Raw genomic sequence first — 26370 nt, 5'->3', positions numbered from 1 at the left:
GTTTGCCACCGCAGAGGTATAGATATACGTTTCATAGTAATCAGATTGTTAATAGATACGTGGCCGTTTAAGTTTGTTTTCATTGCCAAATGCGATTTTACACTCACTGATGGAGGCGTGTCTCAATCACGGGCGGCTACGGTGACATGGATATCTGTAAGATAAGCCACCCACTTCTTAAGAAAGAAGCCACAGCGCTCCACCTAAAGATGATGTGATTGCTAATACAATGCAGCTGTGCCCACGAAATCAGGACTTAGTGTAATGAGCTACTTTGAAGTAAGAGATTCGATACTAAAATCTGCTACAAAACACAGGGGGAACTTGTGCTACTTGATGATAATCTGATATCCAAGCCCTCCATCTATATATTTTTCCTTTTAAGAAGGCCAGATTTTCACCGAGAGGCAAATTATTGGACTGTCTATTTTCTGTCTCGGCACACATGTGCACTAAAATTCCTGCGTTCTCCATTTGTCGGCTGAACTTAACACAACACGTGTATTATTTGGGAAAAGAAAAATAAACCAATATCTAAAATTACAGCATTATTAGAGCGCACATTCTCTTACCGTACTCCACAAATGCATGTCTGAGGGGAAAGGGCTTGGATTGATTTTGTACGCTCGCAGATGCATGAGAATGTTAGGCTGGTATGTAGCTTAAATAAACCAACAGCCTGACAATTAGCCAAATCTGTCATGGGGTGAATATAATCGATGTGTGCCGCTGCATCAAATGATAACATCAGCGGTACTACGACATGCGTGTCAGAAATACAGACTGGCAAGAGAGGGAAAAAACAACGATCGAGGCCGATTGGCCGGCGATGAAGTTAAAACCGATTTTTATGCTTAAATGTGTTTTTCTAAAATTCAAATTGCTTTTCTAAATGTAACGTCTGTCAGTGCGTATAAACCTCAAAATCATTTTAAGACAGCTGGCCTTGGCTATCGAGGGAGTATTTCACTAAATGTTACTTCTACGAATGAACCCGGAGGGTTGATTCGAACAAAGTAATCCGTCTAAACTAGCCATACAATTATTAAAAAGCGCATACACTTGCCTCTCAGATAACGCTTGAATTAAGCCCACAACAGCTGATGATGATATGCAAACATTACCCTGTATGGCCCCACCACAACAAACTCAACATGTCAACTACTTAATGCCTGCTTGGAACAGCAGGGCATAGTTTAAGGAGACCTAATTGAGTAGTTTCAGATGTACGAGTCGTACTCGTTCCCAAAGCAGGGCTTTTCTGAGTGTTGTAAGGTTGAATCATCTATTTTCTGGTGTAAGTTACCGCAGTGTCCACGTTTAATGAAGCTATGATATATTTATGGCTTGCCAAATCCTACCCTAATCCCACCCTTGATAATAAGCGGAGTATATTAAGCTCAGTGACTGTTTTGTTAAACGTGCCTCGTAGGGTCGGCTGAGACCTGTGGGCCGTTGCTCTGTGTACACTACTGGGTAACCTAATTTTCACTTGGTGCGTAATGTATACCTATAAATAGCAGGGGAGCCGATTCTCTGGGTCACTTCTGAGGTTCTCCAATGATGTGTGTAGCTCAAGGGTTTTTTGTTGTTAGCGTCATAAAGTGGGCATCCATTTAGGCACACCTTAGAGGGCACTTGTGAGTTTTAATGAGGTGTTTCTGGGCGAGCGTAGAGACTCGCTCTCGGTTTAAATTACACTGTTAGGATGTGAGGTATATGCCTCACTAGGATGAATTATATGAGAGTTGCATCTTATTAGGGGTTTGACTAATGCAATGTTGTTTTTTTAATGAACTCATCTGTATTTTAATAAGTATATGTATATCTTGTAATAATCGATTTAACATAATTTTTACAGATATTTACAGAATTATTCGTTATGATTTTTAAAAAATAACAGTAAATTACATCTAAATAAATGACTGTGTTCAACCGTAAATGAAGGTGTTTACAGGTCATTTAAATTTAAATGTGCCTATGGATGAATTATTCAGCTTTTTTCACCCAAAAATAAAAATTCTGTGATTATTTTCTCATCCTCATGTTGTTCTAAACCTGTATTAATAATTTTTTTCTGATGAACACAAAAGGAGATATTTTGATAAATGATGGTAAGGACGCAGCTGAACCATTGACTTCCATAGTAGGAAAAACAAAAATTTGATGGAATTCAATGGCTACTATCAACTGTGCTTACCATCATTTATCAAAATGTCTTTTTCATCATTTATCCCAATACTTACATAATATTTGTTTTCATACTATGGAAGTCAATGGTAATGGCAGCTGTGTGCTTAACATCATTTATCAAAATATCTTCCTCAAAAAAAAAAAAAAAAACTCATGAACAACATGAGGGTCAGTAAATGATGACAGAATTTTGAATTTTCATTTTTTTGTAAACTATCCCTTTAAACGTATGTGGAACACAAAGCAAGATTTTTTATCTCGAACACACCATTATTTGTTTTGTAAACCAAGGTCAGTAAAGATCACTTTGTTTATCAAAAAAAAAAAAAAAAACCTCATACAGGAGAACAACATGAGGGTAAGTGAAATGATTACAGAATTTTCATTTTTTTGTAAACTATCCCTTTAAAGGTAGATTTCACTAAAACTTATGTGGAACACAAAACAAGATATTTTTAGAAATGATTCTGTGACCATACTTGGGTTGCAAAATATTGCAAATGTACCTATCGTAATACACAAATCAAAAAAAAAATTCATCCTAGGACTTCGCCCACAGGGTTTTTCTCCTAGGGTTTTTTTTCAACCCCTGGGGAGTCTGCTGACATCGGCTTAACTTAGCACACTCTTACATGTGTTACATTTTTACTATGCTCGCTAGTATGGTTAATCTTAACCGCTGTATTCTGCTGCTTATGTTTTATGATTTTTCTGTGTTTTTTCCTGCATCTATTAATGTTAGCTTGAAACAATTAAGCAATTGTGAAAAGGGCTATATAAATAATTTGAATTAAATTGAATGATTTGCAATAAATAAATTATTTTAATATCTCAAAAGGTTATAGTCTAATTTTTATGTTGATGCAGATAGCAGTGAGACTGGCGAGACAGAGAGCATAATGCTTTATTTTTCCAAAAAGAATGTGAAACGTATGTTGGTTATGTAATTTCAACCCAATCTCAAGGCAAGTTGTGGTATAGTCAGAAAATATTTGATTTATTTTTTTCGTGTTCATGGACACGATTTCCAACTTTTTTCATGTCATTGAGCACAAATGTTTTTTTCGTGTCACTCAGCGCGATTTTTTAAAAATAGTTTTTCGTGTCCCTTGCATGACTTTATTTTTCGTGTCATTTTTGTATTTTTTTTTCTTTTTTAAATCATTGTCGCTTGGGGTTGGGTTAGATTTCGGGTTTAGGTGTAATTTTATGTATTGGACATGTTTTTCTTCAGTTTTTTTAAAACTATTTTCACTTGGGGTTGGGATTAGATTTGGGGTTAGGATGCCTGAAATGTAACAGAAAGTAATTTTTAGTTTTTAAATATACATTTAGGCATTTAGCAGACATTTTGATCCAAAGCGACTTACAGAAGTGTGGAAAAACAGCAAATCAATTTGTCATTATATCATGAGAAGTGCCATACAAAACCCTTCAGCCTACAAAGTATTCACCGATCATTAGAGACACGACTTTTATAAGGATAGACAAAAGATTGTTTTTTATGCAAAATATTATTTTTTACACATTTTACACTGACACTTCAATGTATGATGTATAGCATTTAATAATATATATTTTGTAAAGATCAAATTTTATTGGTAAAGCTACATTTATTATGATTTAAAAATTCATGCATGTTTTATTGTAGCAGCAAAACAAGGCAATAAAAATGATAAAGAAATGCACAGAAATTAACACACCATTATTTGTTTTGTAAACCTAAAGATCACTTAAGATTAGCAGAGATTTTACATAAGGCGAGTCTTTCACACCTGGCCCGGCGGGAAGCGCGACCCGAGCTTCAGCCACGTTGGGAGGCTCTCGGTCTGAGAAAGAGCAGGGCCGTCCCACAAATTGTTGATGCCAGCCCCGGCACACTGTTTATTTTCAGCATCTCACGCAGGAATTTTAATTTATTTTCTCATTCTTTCATTTTTTTTCAACGGGGGTCGACTGTTGTTTAAGGATTCGTTGCTCCCCTGCGCACAGCCACGGGCAATTACTGTGTCAAAAGATTTAAACAACTGCAGGTGATTGAAAAGGGCCTTTACGTTTGGAGATTTTAGTATTGCTTCTCACTGCAGCTTGTGTGAATCCACCTCCCTGAAGCCCATTTAACAGGGACCCCAAAATTATTATAATCCATGAAATAAAATCCTGATGTATTTTCATCACCGCTAGACTTCATAATGATATCAGACAAGACGTTTCTGAAACGCGATGTGTTGGAAACTCAAATTTGAGAGTATGAAATGCATTAGAAAATGTTTTTATGCGTTTTGTGTGATCCTTATAATCAAAACCTTAAGCCCGACCCTTGGCTGATGATTTGTCCTTTTTTGTTCCTTTCACAGCTGTGCAAGAATATCCCGCTGCATTTTTGTGGCACACTAGTCGTTGCTTGAAGATGGATTAGCGTTCTTTAACCTGAAATGTGCCTCTGTTAGCCCATTATCTTTTGCCAATTTAAGAAGATATGCCTTTAGAGTCTTCCTTTGTTTAAGCTTTGAGCTTTTCTATAGAAGAGCCAGTGAGCTGAATGTATATGGCCAGTGTCAAGCATAATTAACTCTGACAGGGGCATTTAGTGGTTGTAATTCAAATCTAATTCAGAACATCTTAACCTTCAGTCTGTCAGAAGTTGAAATGTGCTGGAAAGCCATGGATCCAATCATGGCCTTGTGTAGTGGTACAATGATGTGTCAACATGCTTGGTTAGAAAAACAACTTTCCCTGAGCACAGAAAACTTTATTACAGTACACATGAATGAAAACAAAGGCCTTAGATAGTCATGGCCGGGCTTGTGCGAATTGAGCTTGTAATTGGCTGATGCTGTTTAAAGTCACAAAAACGTGATAATGTAAATACAAGAAATCTGCTTCGGATTTTCCCATTCCCAACGTGTTTGGCTTTAACGTATCATCGCCACATGGCGTACGATCTGTACTTCTGTACTCTTTTGAAGGGAACTCATAAGAACATCAGCAGGAGTAAGAGTTTTGCCGAAAGGGGGAAGATATTGAAAAGATATAAAAACAGAAAACATATTACAATGTGTAATATGTTATAGAACCCATGGAAACAAAGAATTTGAGATTTCTTTTAGATTTGAAATCCATCTACATTGTAGTTTACTAATAAAAGTGGACAGTATTAATTTCTTATATTCTTTTCATATTGTCTTTCTCTTCCAAGAAATTTTTGATGAGTCACACTGCACCACAGAGGTTTTTGTCCAATCAGATGCTCTCTAAAATTACATTTTTCTTTATCTCAGAACCATTACCAAATTATACTATTATTGTAGTTTTTATTAAAATTAAATCAGCAATTGTGTGAACAACAAAAATATAAAAGGTGAAGTGTGACATTTCTGCCTCGCTATATTCACCAAAGGAATGACTTTTAGTAAACTTCCTACTAAAAAAAGTCCCTGAAAAACAAAACAATTACCAAAAAATTATATATAAAATTTATAAATGTAATAAAATGTTTTTATAGTTAAAAGTAGACGTGTAGTTTATATTTTAAAAAAGTCCTTCAAATATATGAGAAGTTTGGTTCCAAAAACGCAATAAAGCCATTTTGACTAATTTGGGTAAAAATGTGTTTCCTATACGAAGAAAGTGACAAGATGAAAACCACTATTTTCTGTTACAAACTTTCACATAGCATCTTTAGGTTATAATAACATTAAAAATTCAAATCCATAATTATATATAATATAAAAAATATTATATTTGTTCTGCAAAATGCAATAAATCCATGACAAGTTTTTTTTTCTTCAAAATGCTATAAATCTATTAAATACATATATAAATGTGCATTTATCTTTGCCATGTTTTATTCATTTAGTTGACTAGTGGTATACATTGATTAAACAAACAAAAAAAAAAACATTAATGGCATTAATCAAAACACTTACTCATATTATGAACACTGTCATTGCTGCTGTCATCATTGGGACGTCATCACTGAACTTTTTTGACAGCGTTCAGCTGTAAAATATTTTGGTTCTGCTCGATTTTCGTTGACTTTGAGTAAAATAATGGAAAGTTTTGCATAAGATCCCCTGCGGTCAATGTGTTAGCATGACAGAAGCTTGTTGCTATCGTGTGAGAACAAGAAACAGACGGCATTTTCCTTCGCTGAGTGCCTTTCACGTAAATTATTCGATTTTGATGGCTTACGTTTCATCCCCGCCACAGAAAACCACCACATTTATCAATGCCATCCAAATTTATATTTTGTTTTTGTTTGCTTGTTGATCACAAAGTACAAAGTAGATGAGGAAAACTAGGATTTCGTGTGTATTTACATCGGCGCTATTATTATTTACAATGCGTAGAATAGTGCGCTGTGATTGGTTAAGCGGATTTATTGCATTCTGCAGAGAAGAAGGACTGGCATTTGTCGCGGTTTGGAAAAAAAGGAGAAAAGATGACAGAATAACACGGCAGATATCGGATTTTGTGTAAAATAAAGAATTTACTTTTTAATACTGACCCTATACAATACTGATTTTGGCGGCAACTAATTTTTTATTGCGTTTTGGAACCAAACTCTTAATATATTAAAAGAAATCCAGCTTGATCTCACAAGAATTCGTAAATAATTTATGAGTTATGAATTTGTACAATGTTAATCATGCAAAAACTTATAATTATCATACAATAAAACCAATAATGAAACCCCACCCTTAACCCCAGCGTCACGGGGATCAACGCTAATCTTACAAAAATGTAAGCATTTTAGCCACCTCGTAAAATATAAAATAACCCAGCCATTTTTAGAGTGAGGATTAAAGAATGTTAAAAAAAGGAACAAAAGCTGTCCTAACAAGGTCCTAACATGTATCATTTTGGTATAGATATGTATACATTTGGTATGTACCTTACTAATATGCACTCTATAGGTACAAAGGTGTACTTTTTGAAAGAGTACACCCCAAGAAAGCATTAATATGTGCTTTATAAGTACTCAATAAGCAGCAAATATCCTAGTAATATGCATGCTAATAAGCAACTACTTAATAGTGAGAAAAACTCAAATGTTCCCCATAGAAGAAAATGTTAAAATGAATTTGAGTTACCTAAATCTAAGATGAACATTCCCACTGTTACGAGCCCTGCCAGAAGGATCAGTCATTTCAACAGGACAAATAATGTACCAGAGGACTTCTTGTAATTATCTTTACAGTAAAAACAGTGTGTTCACATGCAAAGAGAGGAAGTGAGCTGTCTGACAGCATTCATTCAGCTCAGCACATTTCACCCGCGTGCGCACGCTATTGCGCTGGCGCTCAGTGACGGATGATTGATGACGCTGAGACCGGTGGCTTTTCTAACCCCGATAAGTGCTCTGAAAACAAATTACACCTTTCATCCTGACAACATGTCAATTACTAGATTTGGTAATAGCTGTCGTTCTATCAAATATTTTGTGTGGCTGAATAATTCGTAGAAATTAAACTATTAATCATCCTGAAGTCGGTGAAAGATGGCGCATTACGGCCATCTAAGCACGTGACCCCGGCGAGTATACACTTAGAGGTGTTTATGGCTTATTCTGCCAAATAGTTTTAATTGCCTAATTGCCACATTGCTGGTGGTTCCAGGCCGGATAGTGTGCAAACTACCGATGGCTTTGAATTATTATTTAAGTAAAGCCAAATGCCGTTTCTGGAGTTTGTTAGAAAATCAATTACGGTGGCACGTTTCCATGATCATTTTCCATTTTATTCCCACCGCCCTAATCTCTCAATATCGGATCTAAAATTTTGACTTACAGTAAGTAAGCAGCTTGTTTAGCCTATGTTTGTAATGACCTCCTCTGTTGAACGGAGCATCGGGCTTGGTCGAGACAAAAAGGAAAGTCTCCACAGATGCCGGTACGCTGAAGTGTCAAAGACTGCCTCCCTCGGCAAGCAATAGACGTTTGCGGCAACGGGTAGAGTAGACCGTTCAGACTTCTCTTTGTTATAAAACAGGTCCAATAAAAATACAAAGGGATACTGTTTTTTGTATGAGTAATGCATTAACCTGCTCAGGAAAAAGTTCACGTTGAAAGTATAGGCTCGGACAGCACAAGATTTATGGCGATGGCTGCAGAAATTATGCTTTTTTTCTCCCATAGGCACTTTAATTATGTAATTATTACCAGCTGGTTTTCATTTGTGGTGGGTTGTTAATTAGGGGTAGGGGTCTGCAGTTCAAGTGCTCTGACTCTTGCGATAAGTTGAGAATTGTCCGGGGGGCTTCAAGGCCTGGGATGATTAGCCAAATCCGCAGCAAAACTCATTTGTTATTCAAGCTTTACCCAGAAGCCTCCTGCCAGGTCCACGGAAAAGACCCGGGTGCTCAGTTTCCTCTGCAGCGGTACCTTCCTTATCAGCCTTCTCATCGGCTGTCCGTAGATAAGATCCGGAGATATCACTGTTTGCGTTACCCATTAAGGCTATTGGTGAAGTAATCAGATTGGGCTTGGCTCATGCCGCTAATAATCTAAATAAATCTCTCGATCTGGGGTTATGGAATGTCTTCTAGCAGAACGGCAGGGGGGCGTGGGGCCCGGGGCCGCCCCATTCAGTGAGCCCTTTGCCTAATTATTGGATTGAGAGTCAAGTCAAGGGCAGGATCCTTGAAAAGCTGCAGGACTCTTCAGTTGGCTGTCTCAAAGCACAGGATCTGTCTGAGCAAACGCAGATAGATGTTAGACAAGGGGAAGCGTATTGTTGGGGAAGCTAGTCAAATAAAACACACTTGTCAGGAATCACGTTTATCGTAAGCGCTCGATACTCTCGAGGATTTCGGAACACACGTCCGACGATGGGTGGATTCAGATTTAATTTGTATTTTTCTTTGTGCTTGTACTTTTTCAGGACTCGAGAGCGAACTTGTGCGTTGTGTCTGTCAGCAATGATTATGAAATTTGGTGCATTTATGGTCTGGTAGAAACAGTCAAAACATTTTCTGAACGTCAAGCTAATTATGTGAAAAACGAACGTGGACCCAGTACACAGCCTTTCGGTAAACACTCTTCAAAGATGTATTTTGTGCAAACATCACAAATGTTCTTTAATTTGCCTATGGAGAAAATGTGTATGAGGAAAAAAAGGACATTTACGCAACAGTTGCTGTATTCAGATCCATCTGAATCAAAGATAATGTAGTGCACTCCTGACAATGCACGTTATGTGATATATAGCGACTGTGAAATTGCGTAAGACAACATGCGAAAGTTATTTCAAGATTAGCCATGTTGTCTCCTTGCCTTCTCGTACATCATACTGGCAGGCGCGTGACATTGAGAACATCTCTCAGGATAAGTTTCTCGCAACCACAAAAGCAGAAAAGCAGAGAGGGATATTTATTCGTCCTGAGACAGACACCCATCTGCTATCAATGATTTTTAGAGACGTCTTTATTATAGAACATGACATTTATAGTGCATGCCATGACCTATTGATGTTAACATTCACCTGTGTATTTTCTAAATCGTAGTAGGATATGAAACATACATCTTTTGTATCTCATAGGCTTCAATATGGAAAGTGAGCGGGTGAGAAAGAAGAATAGAAACAAGGGGTGGATTGGGTTTTTCAGACCTCTCCAGCATCAGGCCATCAGATGTCAGTGAATGTGTGGTGGAAATTGGAAATGATTTGTGATGGGCTAGACGTGGGCTTTTCTTAGCCAGCAGGGCCTGTAATAAAAGTGACACTGACTCACAAAAGGACGTCCACTGTGCATTTCGAATGCTCTTGTTGATATGTGACATATGTGAATGAAATACTTTCCCCACATGCATTACTGTTCTCAGCCAGAGCGCTCAGGATCTGACAGGTTATGATTCTCTGACAGCCTTAAATCTGTAAACATGAAAAAGCTTGGAGTTTTTTAACATGCATTTTTTACTGACACAATTATTCTAACTGTGTTTATAAAAGGGTTAGTTCTAGTCCTTGATTCTGATTGGCCAATAGTGGTTTATTTACGATAAAGCACCGCTATGACCACTGCACCCAATGATTCTGTGTATCACGGAGTAGCACCCTCAGCAACCACCCTTAGCAACATAAATATGTGAAACATATTTTGTTAGGGGATTATTTTTTCCAGTGGAGGGATGGCTTGAGTGATTTAAATTCATGAAAGTTGAATTCAATTCAATTCAATTTTATTTATATAGCACTTTTCACAATTGTTAATTGTTTCAAAGCAGCTTTACATGAATAGATGTAGGGTAAACACTGAATAATCGACAGATAATATAAAAAGCAGATACAGCGTCTTAGAATAAAGCCGTGCAAGCGAGCGTAGTAATAATGTAACGTATACAGGAAAGTGCTAAGTTAAGCCAATGTTGGCTGACTCTCCAGGGGATGAAAAAAAAACATAGGAGGAAAACCATGTGGGAAAACTAGGAGGAGAAAAACCCTTGAGAGAGATACATATATATACATACGTATAAAACACGATATGGATATGAAACGGGAAAGTTGCTTTGATACATATTTTTTTGCTTTAAACTAAGTAAATTATATTGGACCAAAGGCAAAATTTTGTTACATTCCAAATATTTTCTAAGTGAAAATCATAGTAACCGCAAAATACTTGCTATCTCTTCTTTGTTCACGACTTGTGATGTCATTCAGTTGTATTGATAATTTTTTTTTTTGCTTTAAAGGGACACTAGTCCCCCGAAAATAGTCCAACTGGTAACTTTCAATATGTTTGGGCACTGCCTTATATCATTACGCCTGCTGCAGCCATGTGACAGCAGCAAAGTCCTTGATTATTACGCCGGAATGCAAATATAGTTCCTAGCCATATCGACCTAGAAAATCACAATTTGTAATTGTCCGTCTGTCTTAGTACACGATGTAACTACAGACGAGTCAAATAGGAAAAATATCGAAACTCTTTGGTCATTTTTGAGTGCGATGCTAATGGTCTAATTGGATTCAATGGATTGTGCTAAGCTATGCTGGGGGTGGTGCCGCCGGACCCAGAGATCGGCTGAATGGATTCCAAAATATTAAAAAAAATAAATGTTTAACCCCAGGAAAGCTGGAAAATGAACCTATTTTCAAAAAAAGTGGAGTGACCCTTTAATATTTGTATTGTGTGCTAACGTTTTATGAAAGCAATACTCTGGGCTAGTGCTGTATATTGTCAATAAGTCACCGCTGAAGGGGTCTATGTTAGGCATGACAAAGGCATGACTTATTCAGCTATACAGCACAGCCTCTCAAACCTTATTGCTTTTATATTACATTACCACACAATACAAAATTAAAGCAAAAAAGTAACGCAAATGAATAACATATTTTGGGGTTGCTATCATTTTTACTTACAAAATATTTGGAAAGTAACACTATTTTGCCTCTAGTCCAATATAATTTTAATGTACTTTCTGTAATTTTCGGTCTGTATTTTTATGCTTCTGTTTTATTATATTTTCATTTAATTTAAAATAAGATCGTTGGATACTAATCTGCCAAACAAAACACCTATAACTGAGTGACCAGGGCTTGATTTTTACAAAACCCAGGCCCCGGAGCTAAAAGTACAGGGATATGCCCTTGATACCTCACTTTACGAGGGTCTGAAGTCCCACATCATATAATAATATATAATGCCTGCCTTACTCGTCTGCGCCAGAGCCTCAGCCTTGACCCATGCAATTACAGACAGGCATCAGTAAAACTTCCTTTTAAGTCTCAAATCCTCTGACAATGCACATTAACTGACAGCCATGTCAAAGCAACCAGGGGGCTTAAACAAAAGCCTACAACTGGCTTATTCTTGACTTTTGATCATATTGCGAAATACCTTGTTATTACCAAAATCAGTATATTTTGCAAAAAAGTGATGCATTTGAAATCCAGAGATACTTTTAAGTTTTGTATTTGCTGGCCTATGAAACATCAGCAAAACAAATGAGTACAGTATGTATTCATGGAGCAAATCTGTTTTGTTTTTTTTGCCATTGTGGCATACTGTAATTTTGCCCCATTGTTTTTCTTTATCCATAATAGAAATCTGCACTCTGGTAATTCATGGTTGTACATGATAAGGTAGTCCAGATGTTAGTAAGATTTTTAGCAATAAACATAACCCTCCCATTTGGTTTAAAGCATCATATACTGTAGCACATCAGTTAAATCATAGTTATTATATATATATCTATCCTCTCGCTTTACACATTGATATGTCTGTTTCCCGTTGAACCCGAGTAGGACCTCATAATGGTTTTATAGGGTTCAGCAGCTGTTTATGGGCAGCACCTGCCAGAACCCGTTTACTTTTATGAGTTGACAGAATCATCTGAATATATAGCGGTCGGAGCAGAAGAGCTGTGAGTGTGGTGAAACACAGTGAGGGCGGGGCTTAGCTGTCAACACTCTGTCAATCATTACAGTTCAACAAGAACATAGTGATTAGTATTTATTTATTGTTGCCATCTTGCATGCCACAGTTCAGTTACAGAGAGTTTTTTTAATTCATGTTTTAAATGACGATTAATTAAAAGTGATAGTTTACCCCAATATAATGTTTTAGGTTAAATTATAAATTTATATTACTAAAGTTATATTAGTTTATGCATTAGATAACATGTTCATGTTCATTTCAGCATTTACTATTTTAAAATCTAAATATTTGTTTACATTAGTTAAAACACGATTAATTGACATGAAATATTGTATTGACATAACATTAACAAAAAAAGTGCTGTAAACTAATACTGTTTATTTTTAGTTAATGTTAGCTAATTCATAAGTGTTACTGAATTTGTATCATTCTTTAAGTGCGACCATGATGAATCACACCTATGCTAACCTTGCACAAATAAACTGTTTATGTTTTCAAACGAGACCTCTTGATCTTCAAATGCCCCTTGTGATTTTTTCGCCCCGTGCCGCGCCTCTCTCACCTCTCCTGGCTCTGTGTTTACACGAGCGTTAACTTCTTCAACCCTCCAATGATGAAGGCTAATCACATTTGAAATGCAGGCTCCGCTCTGTGAGTTAGTAAGTTTGGGGTAAAACAGTTTGACTTTGGGTGTCTGACAGAGCCCTGGTGTGTTTAGACAGATCTCAAACAAGTGCGTCTGCTTCTCGCCTGATCCCCCCAGCTCTCCCCTCGGATTTGGCTTCGCGATACCTCCGAGGTGCTAATGAGTCCGCTCTCTCGGGCAGGAATAGTTAGCGTGCTGGGAATTCAAGACGATCATCCACCATCGCTCGCTTCAAAATCAAGTACGCAAATTCTGACCCTATCCGTTCCCTCCCATCCTCATCGTCTTGATCTGTAAGTAAATCACGGCTGTCAGTATAGTAGCAGCCCTGATTAAAGTTCAGGGGTTTAATAGATCATTTTAAATAACCCCAAATTACTCCTCTCTCCCTCGCCGATCCACCTGGACCTCTGCCCTGGGTGCATGGCTGTTTTCAAGCAGCACAGCTCAGGCCAAGTCCAAGCTCGCGGTTCCTGCCTATTCCCAGAGGGTTCCACGCTGCAGGCCTACACCAACATTCTCAGCTGCATTTAATCTGCCTTCAGACAAGCTGGCTATGAGAAAATGCAAAGGAAAAGGCGCACCACTGGAGACATGGAAAATCCTGGACAGTTGGTGTGCTTTGTTCACTTGGTGAGCTGGAAGCCGTCCAGGAACACCCCCTCACCCCATCCCGCCTCGCTCCCCTGGCGATACGAGTCCGTTCCAATTAATCGTGTTTAACCATTCTAATCACACTTTAGCACATTAATCCTATTTTCAATCCAAAACACATCTGAAACGGGCAGCATGTGGAGGGATTTCCCCCCCTCGTTTTACCTTTATTGCCACCGCAAATCAGATGGAACCCAGAGACTCCGGGGCCCTGGTTCAGCCTGCACTTTGACTGAACTTGGACTTCATAAAACACATGGTTCGCAGTTTTTTAAAGGTGAAATTTATTGCGAGATGGTGATTCTGTGACTGAAAAAAATTATTCCCTTAGGAATTTTTGGGAATTGCCTATGATAAAGAGGCAGTTAAGAAAATGCTATTATGAGAAGGGATCAGGGGCCTTTGCGTTATTACTGTGTATCCCATAAACATTAACAGTCACCGTGTTTTTATCAGCTGCACATCCAGAGTCATAGAGAGAGAGAGAGACTCATAGTCTTTAAACCCAATTCATCTGTTAACAGACAGCTCCCCTGACAGACTGAAGTATCCAAATTCTTGTGTTTACTCAAAAAAGTAATCATAATTCAAACAGAAAGTCTCTGTCTCTGACATCGCGATGTATCTCCAGAGTCAATGAAATAAAAAGGAAACAAAATCATTCCGAGAAGCTTTGTGTTGGCTTCAGCGAAGCGTCAAGATCTCCCCCAGGCTCTTCTAGCGAAATCCTGCATTGCATCCAATATGGGGAGGTACTTAAATTTTACAAGCGGTAATGTAATAAATGGCTCCACGTTGTTAATTAAGGCCCGCGGAGGATAACAGAGAATAAAACGGTGTCTTAATTGCAACTGTGAAAAGCGCTATAATAAATTGGTGCATGATAGAGTTAGCATTGGCTTGATGGAATTTCAGGGCCATGTAAAACAGACAGCTAATGATATTAGGAATTAGTGAAACAAACAGGAGATTTGCTCATACAATAAACCCTTTTTTGGATGTTTTGGAAGCTGCTCAGACTTAATGACATCATTGACCTCAACCAGTAGTGCAAAGCGATGATGTCATTACAGAGTGAAGCCCAGTCGACGTTTTACCATCAAGGCTCTGTTTAGACTCTAAACATTGGGGCCATTGTAAATCCTATGATTTTTCAATGTGTTCAAGCTACCTTATGAATATCTACCTACCTACCTACCTACCTACCTACCTACCTACCTACCTACTACATACTTACCTGTCTGTCTGTCTGTCTGTCTGTCTGTCTCTCTCTCTCTCTCTCTCTCTCTATCTGTCTGTCTGTCTGTCTGTCTGTCTGTCTGTCTGTCTGTCTGTCTGTCTGTCTGTCTGTCTGTCTGTCTGTCTGTCTGTCTGTCTATCTATCTATCTATCTATCTATCTATCTATCTATCTATCTATCTATCTATCTATCTATCTATCTATCTATCTATCTATCTATCCATGAAGTTGCTTAAACATATTGTAATGACACTTTTCAGTTATACTGTATATTACACACGCACACGCACACATTATGGATAACGTAAAATGTCGATATGTTCAAACTATACAAATATATTTTATTTATACACATATTTAGATTTATACATGTATACGCAACCTACAGTTCATTCAACCTGTACAGATTTTGTATCACTATGTGTGTTTCCTGGGATCGAACCATAGACTGTAAAAAATATGGACGTTGTGTCCGTGACGTTTGTGAAGATCGTTTTTGAAGCTTAAAGGATTAGTCCATTTTCTTAAAAAAAAAATCCAGATTTTTCTCATTTTAATGAACTTTAATGGACCCCAACACTCAACACTTAACAGTTTTTTTCAACAGAGTTTTAAAGGACTCTAAGGGCCAATCTCATTTCTCTGTCTTACCCCTTCCCCTTTGTCTTCGTCTTCCCCTTGCCCCTCGAAACCGAGTAAAGGGGAAAGGGGTAAGACAGATCATTCGTCTAAAAAATGAGACACCACTTGATTACCGTTTGCGTCGACCTTCCCTTGCCGCTAACTGGCTGCTACGTAAACAGACAAGCGTTGACAAACAAAGAAGATGCCGTTGCCTCAGGTTGTGGTATCGATTGCCTGAGCGGAGCTCAACAAATTGCGCATAACTTAGCTGCTAGCTAGCGCCTTAACTAGCGATTCAAAACAAAAACATTACAATTAAAACCGCTTGAACATTATATTAAAAGTATCATAAAACATGAGTGTCATCATATAATCTCAATTAAACTGCAGAAAATAACGTTACTTTCATTTGTGCAACTCCTTGACAGTTCGACGTTCATCAATAAAACGTCTTGATGCCGGCTCTCCTGAGATAACGTTTACCCCTCTCATTATCATTATCATTATCACACTTTGTTTCAAGGGCTATGTATCCCTACGCCTTGGCCCTAGCCCTTGATCAAACTGAGAATTGAGACACCACTTCGCCTCACATGAACGCGCAAATCTGAGGTGAAGGGGTAAGGGGAAGGGGTAAGACAGAGAAATGAGACGCACCCTAAATGATCCCAAACGAGGCATAAGGGTCTTATCTAGCGAAACGATTGTCATTTGATTGTCATTTTTGACCAGAAAATGTAAAAATATGTGCTTTTAAACCACAACTTCTCGTTTCCGGTCCTGTGTCGTAGAAAGGTCACGCGTTACATATATGAAATGCACATTTGCGGACCATTTTAAACAATAAACTGACACAAAGACATTAATTAGTATCAGTTGACATACAACAACGTAGGAACGGTCCTCTTTCTTCACACTTGTAAACAGTGGGGCGAAGTTTCGCATACATCATCCGTGACCTCTTGACGTGATGATGTATTGCGTGAGGTCGCACTGGCGCATCACAGAACCGGATATAGCCGAGAAGTTGTGGATTAGAAGTGCATATTTTTATTTTTATTGTCAAAAATGACAATCGTTTCACTAGATAAGACTCTTATGCCTCTTTGGGATCATTTAGAGTCCTTTAAAACTCCATTGAAAGTGTTAACTGTTGAGTTAAGTGTTAAGTGTTGGTGTCCATTAAAGTCCATTAAAATGAGAAAACATAATTTCTTCTCAACTGAACAAAGAAAGACATCAACATTTTGGATGACATGGTGGTGAGTAAATTACCTGGATTTTTTTTAAGAAAATTGACTAATCCTTTAAAGTAGGCGTTGGCTGCCGTCGCCATCTTGGCCGCGCATCACCGCGAATCACTCGCGGAAAACCGAAAATGGGTAAAGAGGCGGGACATGGGTGAAGCTGAGGTGGCTGGTTGCTGAAACCACGCCCACCTAGCTTGATTCTAGTGACAGCAGTGGCAGTTCACCACTCACTCAAGTGGCCACACCCTTAATTATGCAGAAGTTTAATGCTTAATATAATAAAATAAAAAAATTCATCACCCTCACAGTTGTCGTGAAGGGCAAAATTAACTACACAGACCAAAAACAATTTTTGTACCAGGCTTTAAACATACTTTCTACTGTAAAGTTGGTAATTTTATCATGGAGGTCTATTGGAATTGACTCCCTTTTGGAGCCTCTAGTGGCCAGTCGATGAATTGCAGTTTAAGTCACTTCAGTATTGGCTTCATCAGGAAGATCGAAAAGTTGCCCCTCGGATCGAACTCATGACCTGTTGAGCTCCCAGCACAATTGAGCTAAAGGAATATGATAGATACATTTACAAAAACTACATAGTGAAAAATACAAATATACTTTTTAAACTGACAAGTAACATCAACATCATTTATTTAGCATTATTCCCTATTCCAGAGCACTAGTGACATGGGAGAGATGGGGCATAAGTGCGTTTATGAAATGCTGATGCACCGCTTTCTCATGTGATATCCAAACAAAGACCTGATTTGCTTGGTTTGACAAGGCATTTTCCAGCTCTTTCTGAAACGCAACATGGCTTCAGAACCAGAATCATTTCTCTGATGTGTTATTAATATTCCACATGATATCTAAATATAATAACTTGAGGTGGCCATATGCTGGCCTGTTCGTGGTTCAGCTGGGAAAAAAGGGGAAAACGTTTATTTTCTTTAGCGTTACTCAGTTAAGCTATTAGACATCATAGACAAACCAAAGCGTGGAACGTAACACTTAAAGCCATGATCTGTAATTATTTGCTACTTTGGATGAACGCTGTTGGTCAGATTTATTATGCAACAACAAAAGATGCAAAACCTAAAACCTAATAACATTTCTATGGGTATTAACCGCATACTAACTGCAGCACTAACAGTAATTTAATGATAGCCCAAACAGTATTAGGGGAACAGTTTCATGTGCTAAATCGTGCTTGGGCACCGCTCACAGTTATGACATTCCACTGAAGAGGGTCATTGGATATTGTCCTGGAAATTTAGACATGAAACAACTTTGGTCGACTTTTTGGTTTCTTATGCCTGTAATACCTTGCTGAAAGCCATGGTTATGGTTTTAGCTCAGTCACAATTATCTATTTCCAGTGAATGATTTGGCCTAAGATGATTTTTCGAAACCATTTCGGTTCTGTATGCTATATGCACAACGTTGAAAATACCACAATTATGAACATTATATTTAAGATATTACATGTTTCTTTGGATAAGAAAGTCTATGTAATAGCTTTCTGTCCAGCAAAATTTTTGCTTCAGGCTTTACCACATAGCTATTATATCGGGTCAAACTATATGGTCCCGGTTTTGATGATAAAATTTGATTTAGAATTTATCATAATCTACATTATTTAAAGGGGACATTTCACAAGACTTAAGTTAAATAAAACTTTGGTGTCCCTGGAGTACATGTGAAGTTTTAGATTAAAATAGAATATAAATAATTTATTATAACATGATAAAATAGGCTCTTTGTAGGTGTGTGCAAAAATAAAGCAATAAGCCCCAAGAAGCAGTGGGTTACCAGTGCATTTTATAACAGCTGTTATAAAATGCATTGTAACCCCACTGCTTCGCAGGGGTTATTGCTTTTATAAAACGGTTACTTCATATGCATAACGTTAGCAGGATTTTATAAAATAAAACACAAATAAGTTGTAATTATATTAGTACAAATATTACTCTTCCACCAAACAAAGTAGTTCCTCAGAATCAAGTGTGACTGAAACAGAACGCAGCTTCTTTAAATAAACATAAAATATCAAATGAAAAACAGACCATCCGCTTTCAAACAACAACAACCCGTGTCATCCTACCTTCATTTGTTATCATCTCTCAAATTTTTTTGCTAAAACCGGAAATAATTCCATTTATGTGAATAACTTTTGTAAGAGATCAGATTCAGAGCCTGATCAAAACACGCTGTGTTTAGTGTTGAGTTAATGCGTCAGTGTTTAAGTTGGGTAAGATCGCCACCCAGTGGATAGCGGAAATATGTACTTGAGGTAGAAACTCCTCAGGGAGAGTTTTATCTTTATTGATGAGATGAATCAACAGTATTTCTTGACATGTATCTGGCTATTGCCATAATTGTGCAATTGTATATAAATTAAAAATATGATTAAAGACGTGCACGTAAGCGCTGGAGCGCGCTGCGACGCTTCGATAGCATTTAGCTTAGCCCCATTCATTCAATGGTACCAATCAGAGATAAAGTTAGAAGTGACCAAACACATCAACGTTTTTCCTATTTAAGACGAGTAATTATTCGACTCGCCTGAAAAGTCCACTCCCCTTCTCCCTCTCCCATTATGAGAGGGAGAAGGGGAGCGGACTTTTCAGGCGAGTCGAATTACTCCCAAAAGTGCTATTACGCCATAAAATATAGTTCCTCTTTTAAATCCGCTTAGAAAAGCGCTACGTTTTATTTTGTACCACCAAACTTGCTCGTATAACTACTCGTCTTAAATAGGAAAAACGTTGATGTGTTTGGTCACTTCTAACTTTATCTCTGATTGGTACCATTGAATGAATGGGGCTAAGCTAAATGCTATCGAAGTGTCGCAGCGCGCTCCAGCGCTTACGTGCACGCACACAGATGATAGAGGGATGTATCAACAATTCTTAGTTAAGGTAATAACATAGTTTAATATTGAAAATGAGTACACTATTCCTTTAAATGAAAATGAGCTGATTTCTGCACTAAATGGCAGTGCTGTGGATAGTGCAGATTAAGGGGCGGTATTATCCCCTTCTGACATCACAATGGGAAGCCAAATTTTAATAAGCTATTTTTTCCACACATGCTTGCAGAGAATGGTTTACCAAAAAAGTTACTGGGTTGATATTTTTCACATTTTCTAGATTGATACAACCACTAAGGACCCGGTTAGAGCATTTAAACATGGAAAAAGTCAGATTTTCATGATATATCCCGTTTTAAACTAACCTGTAACCTTTTTAATTTTACTTCCCCTTTTCTCAGCAACGTATAAATGGAATATGAACAAAAACAACTTTTCTGCACTCAACAGCGGCGTGGAAAAAAGTGGAACCATATAAACTTCACACACAGACTTACAGAACGTTTCTTTGTTCCCCGACTTTCTTCTCAGCCGTCGCTTAGAAAGTGAAAAATAAATAAGTTAGGAACAGTGGAAAACACAACGAGACAGAGAATGTGTACTCTGGTGGTTTTCCACCGCCTGCTTGTCGACGTGTTTGTAAGTAGGCCGCAAGTGTGAGCAATCACTGGAAATTATACGCTTTTAGAGGGATTTGATATAAGGTATTAAGCCCGGGCTGGGATGTTTGGCAGCTCAAATCACCGAGAATTAGATTCAGGGACATGATGTGCACCACAAGCGGAGCTTTTGTGGGTCCCATCAAATCACATATTTTCCAACTGTTTGCCGAGATGAATTGGATCCTGGTGGATTTCGGTAATAGGATAAATGCAGACGTAGATGAGACTCGCGTAAAGACGGGACGGCACGTGGTAGGTGGGATGGAAACTTTATTTTAAAGCTGTCTGCCCTGAATGAGACCTCTTTGACAGAAACATCACAGGAAATTTAAGACATTTCTAAGGGTTAGAGGTGGAGTACGCAGAACTAACATACATCTGGTGCTTTTTATTCAACCGGCGTTTAAATTTTAAATGCAGGGGAATCCGCGTAGATCCATTCCTTTAACATCTAATGTGGGGTGGGGGGTGGGTATTTCTCATTCTACCATCAACTCGCATTGTGGTGAATTGTAGCGTGGGCGCAAGGCCACGTAATCAGGTCTAAATTTCAGGCTTGGTTTACTGTAATGTCTGACATGGTCTTTCAGAAAGCGTGAAGACAGTAACCCATATGAAATCATTATAACTATATAGCTTTATCGTATATACCGTTAAGGGCCTCCGATGAAGCAAATTTATGTGTGCTTTCTGTGTAGTTACGAAACTGCTGCAATTGCATTGTAATCGATCTTCATGTTTTTGAAAAGTAACCTCTTTTGCGTTCAGATGTATGAAGGTTTTGCCTTCATGCATGAACATTTTTATGGGTACTACTCACATTTCCGAACGACTTACTTTCTTACAAAAAGAAAGTATTTTATATACTAACAAAAATAATAGAGTTTAGTAAGTCTATTGAATTTATAATAATCGGGAAGTCACCACCTACAAGTGATGGTTCATTGCAAGCATTCGAGCATTTTTTTTTTGTGCTTTTCTGATTGTCTTTATCAATTATATGCCATAGTTTACATTTTACTTGCTTACAATAAATGCTAAAAAAAAATGTAACAGTGTAGAGTTTAAATTAATAGCAAGCGAAAACCTGTGCACGTTTAGTTTCAGATGTGCTCAAGTCTGTAGTAATGAGAAATAACAGACATAGCAAATCGGCAAATAAAGTAATCGGGAACACATGTAATGAAAACCAAAAACAAATGAAGGGTTATGGCACGAGGAACCCCATTTAATTTCTATCTCCAAATACATCTTCTCTATCAGTATAATCTAATCTGGGGTGCACCCAGCCAAAAATAATATTCGCAAAGACGAGAAATTGCATATTTGAACAGACAACTGTTCCAGAGGTACGGCAAATAAAAAAAGCTTTTCTTCATCAGTGAAGAGTAGCTATTAAATTCCTATGTTTGTAATGTGAATCAGCCAAAGGAAAGTGGAAAAAGCAGTGTGTGTGTGTGTGTGTGTGTGTGTGTGTGTTTGTATTGTGATGCAGCCAGGAGCCCAGAGCTCAAATGCATTTGTGAGTCTATACTACAAAAAACATTACACTGAGCACTCTAAAAAATGATGTGTTTCTGACGTCCAGCCTAGCTTTTATTTTCATGGTGGGGAGAAAAACTGTTTGGCAAACATCGGGTAGTGTTTAAAACTTTTCTATTGCTAGTTTTGACATATGGACGTGTTAAAATGTTGTGATATTGTAGGCCTATTTCCTTGTCAGACATTTTTGTGTCGGAGTAAAAATGTATTTAGGGTGCCATTACATATGTGGCATTTTTAACAGCTCCGGCATCAAATGCACATGCTGCCGTCATTGATGGCTGATTTTGTCATCTTAATTATTACTCAATTACCTTTTCAATAAAGATCAATGCAAAATGAAATTGACTATGTTCTCAGCAAGCATCCAAGACCAAATTCACCTCTGTAATTGAGAACATCTAGATGGTGGGCCTCTGCTGGTCAGGACCCGAATTATGAGAACGGGTTGGGCCGATTGCCGCTCGAAAACCAAGAAATTCACCTCAGCAAATGTCTCGGGAGCTAAATGAAAGGGAGAGCTTTACTACAAAGGGCACGTTACTAACCGGCCCGTATTGTAAGTGATCTTAATCCCCCAATCTAACCACTTGTATTCCCTTTTCCCTTGAAATAACTCCAGTCGTTCTTTGGCAGGGGCGATTCACAACCCGAGTGTGGTGTGAAGAAGATTTCCAGATTTCCAACTGGAATAAAAGGAGGGGTCGCGGACCACCCGTAAGGATCAGATAAGAGCATGGTAAGTCTGGCCCGAATCAGTTTGGCATTGGAAATTACAGTGATGTTTGCAAGGGGCGGGGGACATTCCCCTCCGCTCGCCGCATAACCACACTGTTCTCAGTAATAGATTTCAGAAGGCTTTTTTGCCCAGGTCCGTGGTTGTTTATTATTGTTCCAAATGATAGAGTGCAGAGCCGGAGGGAGGGGGCGGCTTGGTATGGGGGGGCATTGAAAACAATCATCGTCAAACTCGAGTATGCTCACTGTCACTCTTGAGAAAGGCTTTTGGAACGGCAGGCGAGGGGGAAAGATTTATGGTGTCTTAAAAGACACGTTTTAAAAAGCAATGGTTTTGCTTTATGGATTGAAAACGCTGCACTCTGTGTATGCAAGTGTAGCTGCAGGTGAGAGAGACGGGCTCGCCTTTGCAAGCACTTAAACCGAGCGCCTGCAGAAACGATGACAGACGCTAAGCACGCCAGCACGCTAACAGCTGAGCGCCGCCTTTGTAACACTCAGGAATAGAGGGGAAAAGAAAATAAAGAGACCGAATTAGCTTAACGGTTAAAGGTGTTTGTCTTCCGGATAACTCCATTGTAAGGATGACTAGAAAAGCTTGTAGACTCCTTTTGGAGAACAGATTAGTGGGCTTCATTCAGAACCGAATCCTATTGTGCAAATCAGCATTTTTGAATGGATGGTGAGTCTGGAGATCTCCATAAAATGTTTTGTTCGTAAGGGCCAAGCTGAATCTGGGGCCCACCTATACTGCAAGACAGATATTTAAGTTTTGTGAGTGTTTTAGATTTTTTTGCAATGACAATAATATAATTATTATTTAAAAATATAAAATGATATAAAGAAATCTGATTTCTAGAGTGGGAAATGAATAGCAAGTAAACCCCTGGGCTGTCCACGAAAAAGCAAAATAACTGATTATTTTATATCGTGATAGTAACTCATACTAAATTCAATAACTTGAGGTCATTTCTTTTCTGAGGGATGGCGTGCAATCTGAGAAGCTGACTTCAGGAATGACTGAATTTTTAAACTAGCATCATTCATTGCCACAAAGTACATGAGGTCCCTTTAGCTGCATGCGTGGAGAAACACTATCCAAATTCTCTATCCACAAACAGGCCCAGTGGTTGCATTTCACTGTTGATTCAATAGAAATAAAACAGGACGGATTTGGGGATATTTCATTAATCTTCCTTGCCTTTCAGTTCAGGGGAAATTAAACTAAATGGAGTTCAAATCTCAGCTTCACCATTGTGCTCTGGGCTGCCAGTGTCCATTCTCCCTTTGCCAAGGTATGTCTCAATTCACTATACACAAATTCCTTGATAATCTCTAGTTCACTGGGTGAGGTTGTTGACCACAGTGCAGGTGCAAAAACACTATGCAAAAGGAAATATTTAGGTTTTAATTACAAAAACACTTGTAGTGGTTTAAAACCAGTAATGTATGTTAAATATCTGTGCCCATATCTTATTAACTTATTCTCCGATTGCAAAATCAATCAAAATGTTTATTCTCCAGTTTTGAGTTCATAACAGTTTCATTGTTTTTCATTCCAAATCTTTTTAGTTTAAATATTTTAAGATTACCACTAAACAACAAAATTAATATGACAGATTCGACTTTCAAACAAATTTCCTCTTGTTTGTGCTCTGTGGATTTTCCTTGGTTGAAAAGTAAAGCTATGAAGCCCAGACCGCAACGATTTAAACAATGCTGTAAGCGCTGGTGCGCCACAACAAACTCAAATACACATTGTTCTTATTGAATCAACTCACGATAAAATCAAAATCACTGCAGAGCCAATAACAACAATCTGAAGAGACTCTAATGCAATATGTTGAACGGGGGTTGTCTAAAGGTTTCCGGCATCAGCGTGCGTTTTTAACCTGCGCGGTGGAATTTAATAATGACCTTTAAAATATCATTGTCGGGAAAATAAACAGACAGAGAAACACAACTTTGTGTTTGTATGAGGCATTTTAAAGTTCCCCGAAGCTGTGCGGAGGATAAATATTTTATTCGTTTCAAATCGTGCCTTTGGCAGACAATTTAATCTTAAATGCATTCAGATTTATTTTTATCAGTAGATATGTTTTATGGGAATCGAACCCGTGGCCTTTGCGTTACCAACTCAATGCTCTTCCCACACTGTTCATCGAATGGAAACGTTGGGAATGACCGCAGCAAGCGCATGGAAAATTAATTCAACAACACCCCTCCGGGCAGTTTCGGGGTCGGAAGGCCACATTAATATGTATTTCCAATGATTATTGAATTATGTTTATGATATGTTTCCTGAGCCTACACAGCATTAGTGCAGCTTTATTAGCAAATCCGTCCACTGCGCGCTCCAGTTACGCCTAATGAGGGTAATTATTACATAGCTTAACTGTAATACTGTATTTGATTCTCAGGCTCCTGAATAACCCGCGCGCTGGCACCGTGCGCTTTTGCGCTAATAACAAAAGGCGCGTTGAGTCCCGGCGAGCGCGCGCTGTGCGCCCCCGGGCGCAAGGGCCAATACACTGATGCCTCAATAGGGTTAATACCCCACCGCATAAAGACGGGATTAGGGCCTAGCTTACACAACGAGAAGGAAGAAAATTGAATGTTTGGGAGAAAATATGCGGCTAATTCCTTTCTGTCATCAGTGGATATTAAAGATTATTAGCTGGCACGTTCAGTTATTTGTTAATCACAAAGGCAGCACTGTGTAACTTGTCCTGAACCTCCAAAGGCAAGTGAAACAGAGGCACTCATGTGTTTGAGTAATTCACTATAGCCTCATAAATAGGTAACTTAACATTTTACAAGGCTGTTGGGATGTCCATATATTCACAATAAATAAAATAATTAGCTGTAGGCTAAGTAACATTTAAAAATATCGTAACAATCACTAATTGATTAAAAAATATGGTATTTTATTTTGTCTTCTAAGTGACATTGTGTGTGTAGACAATAAAAAAAATGAAAGATAAAGAAGTGTAATAAGAATTTACAGTTATTTACAGGACATACCAAAAAGAGATGGGGCAGATAGGAGGATAAAAATACACGTCCTGTATCAGGCAGGGCAAGGTCTTTGGCACCTGTGATGGATTAATGGAGACCACCACCAGAAACTGGCTAAAGGTAAAGCTCTCAGATTAAGTTTCCTCTCTATGTTACCATCAGTCCAGGTGCTCTCTCGTAATACCTCCCAGATTTAGACAACATGTTTCTGTTTTACTATCTCTCTTCTTTTCCCTCATCATCTGGAAGTAGATTTTGAAAAAGCAAAATAAATTAATATCTTTGTTTTTCTTATTTATTCTCTAATAAATGTAGGTTGTTTATTACAACAAAATACAGTTTTCATTAAATAATAAAAAAAAGTTTAAAAAGACAAGAATTTGTACCATTTAGGTACACAAAAGTACCTCTGATGTACTAATATGCAACCTTTAGGTACTTTTTAAGTACTTTTCACCCCTTTTTTTCCCGGATAGCGCATTAATGGACCACAGGAAGAACATGACTGACTTAGGGTATGTTGTGCATTAAATTATGCAGTCAGGGCAGAAAGAT

Source organism: Misgurnus anguillicaudatus, chromosome 7 (assembly GCF_027580225.2).
Source record: "Misgurnus anguillicaudatus chromosome 7, ASM2758022v2, whole genome shotgun sequence".
In the NCBI taxonomy this organism is placed as follows: domain Eukaryota; kingdom Metazoa; phylum Chordata; class Actinopteri; order Cypriniformes; family Cobitidae; genus Misgurnus; species Misgurnus anguillicaudatus.
This window is presented reverse-complemented; position numbering follows the sequence as displayed.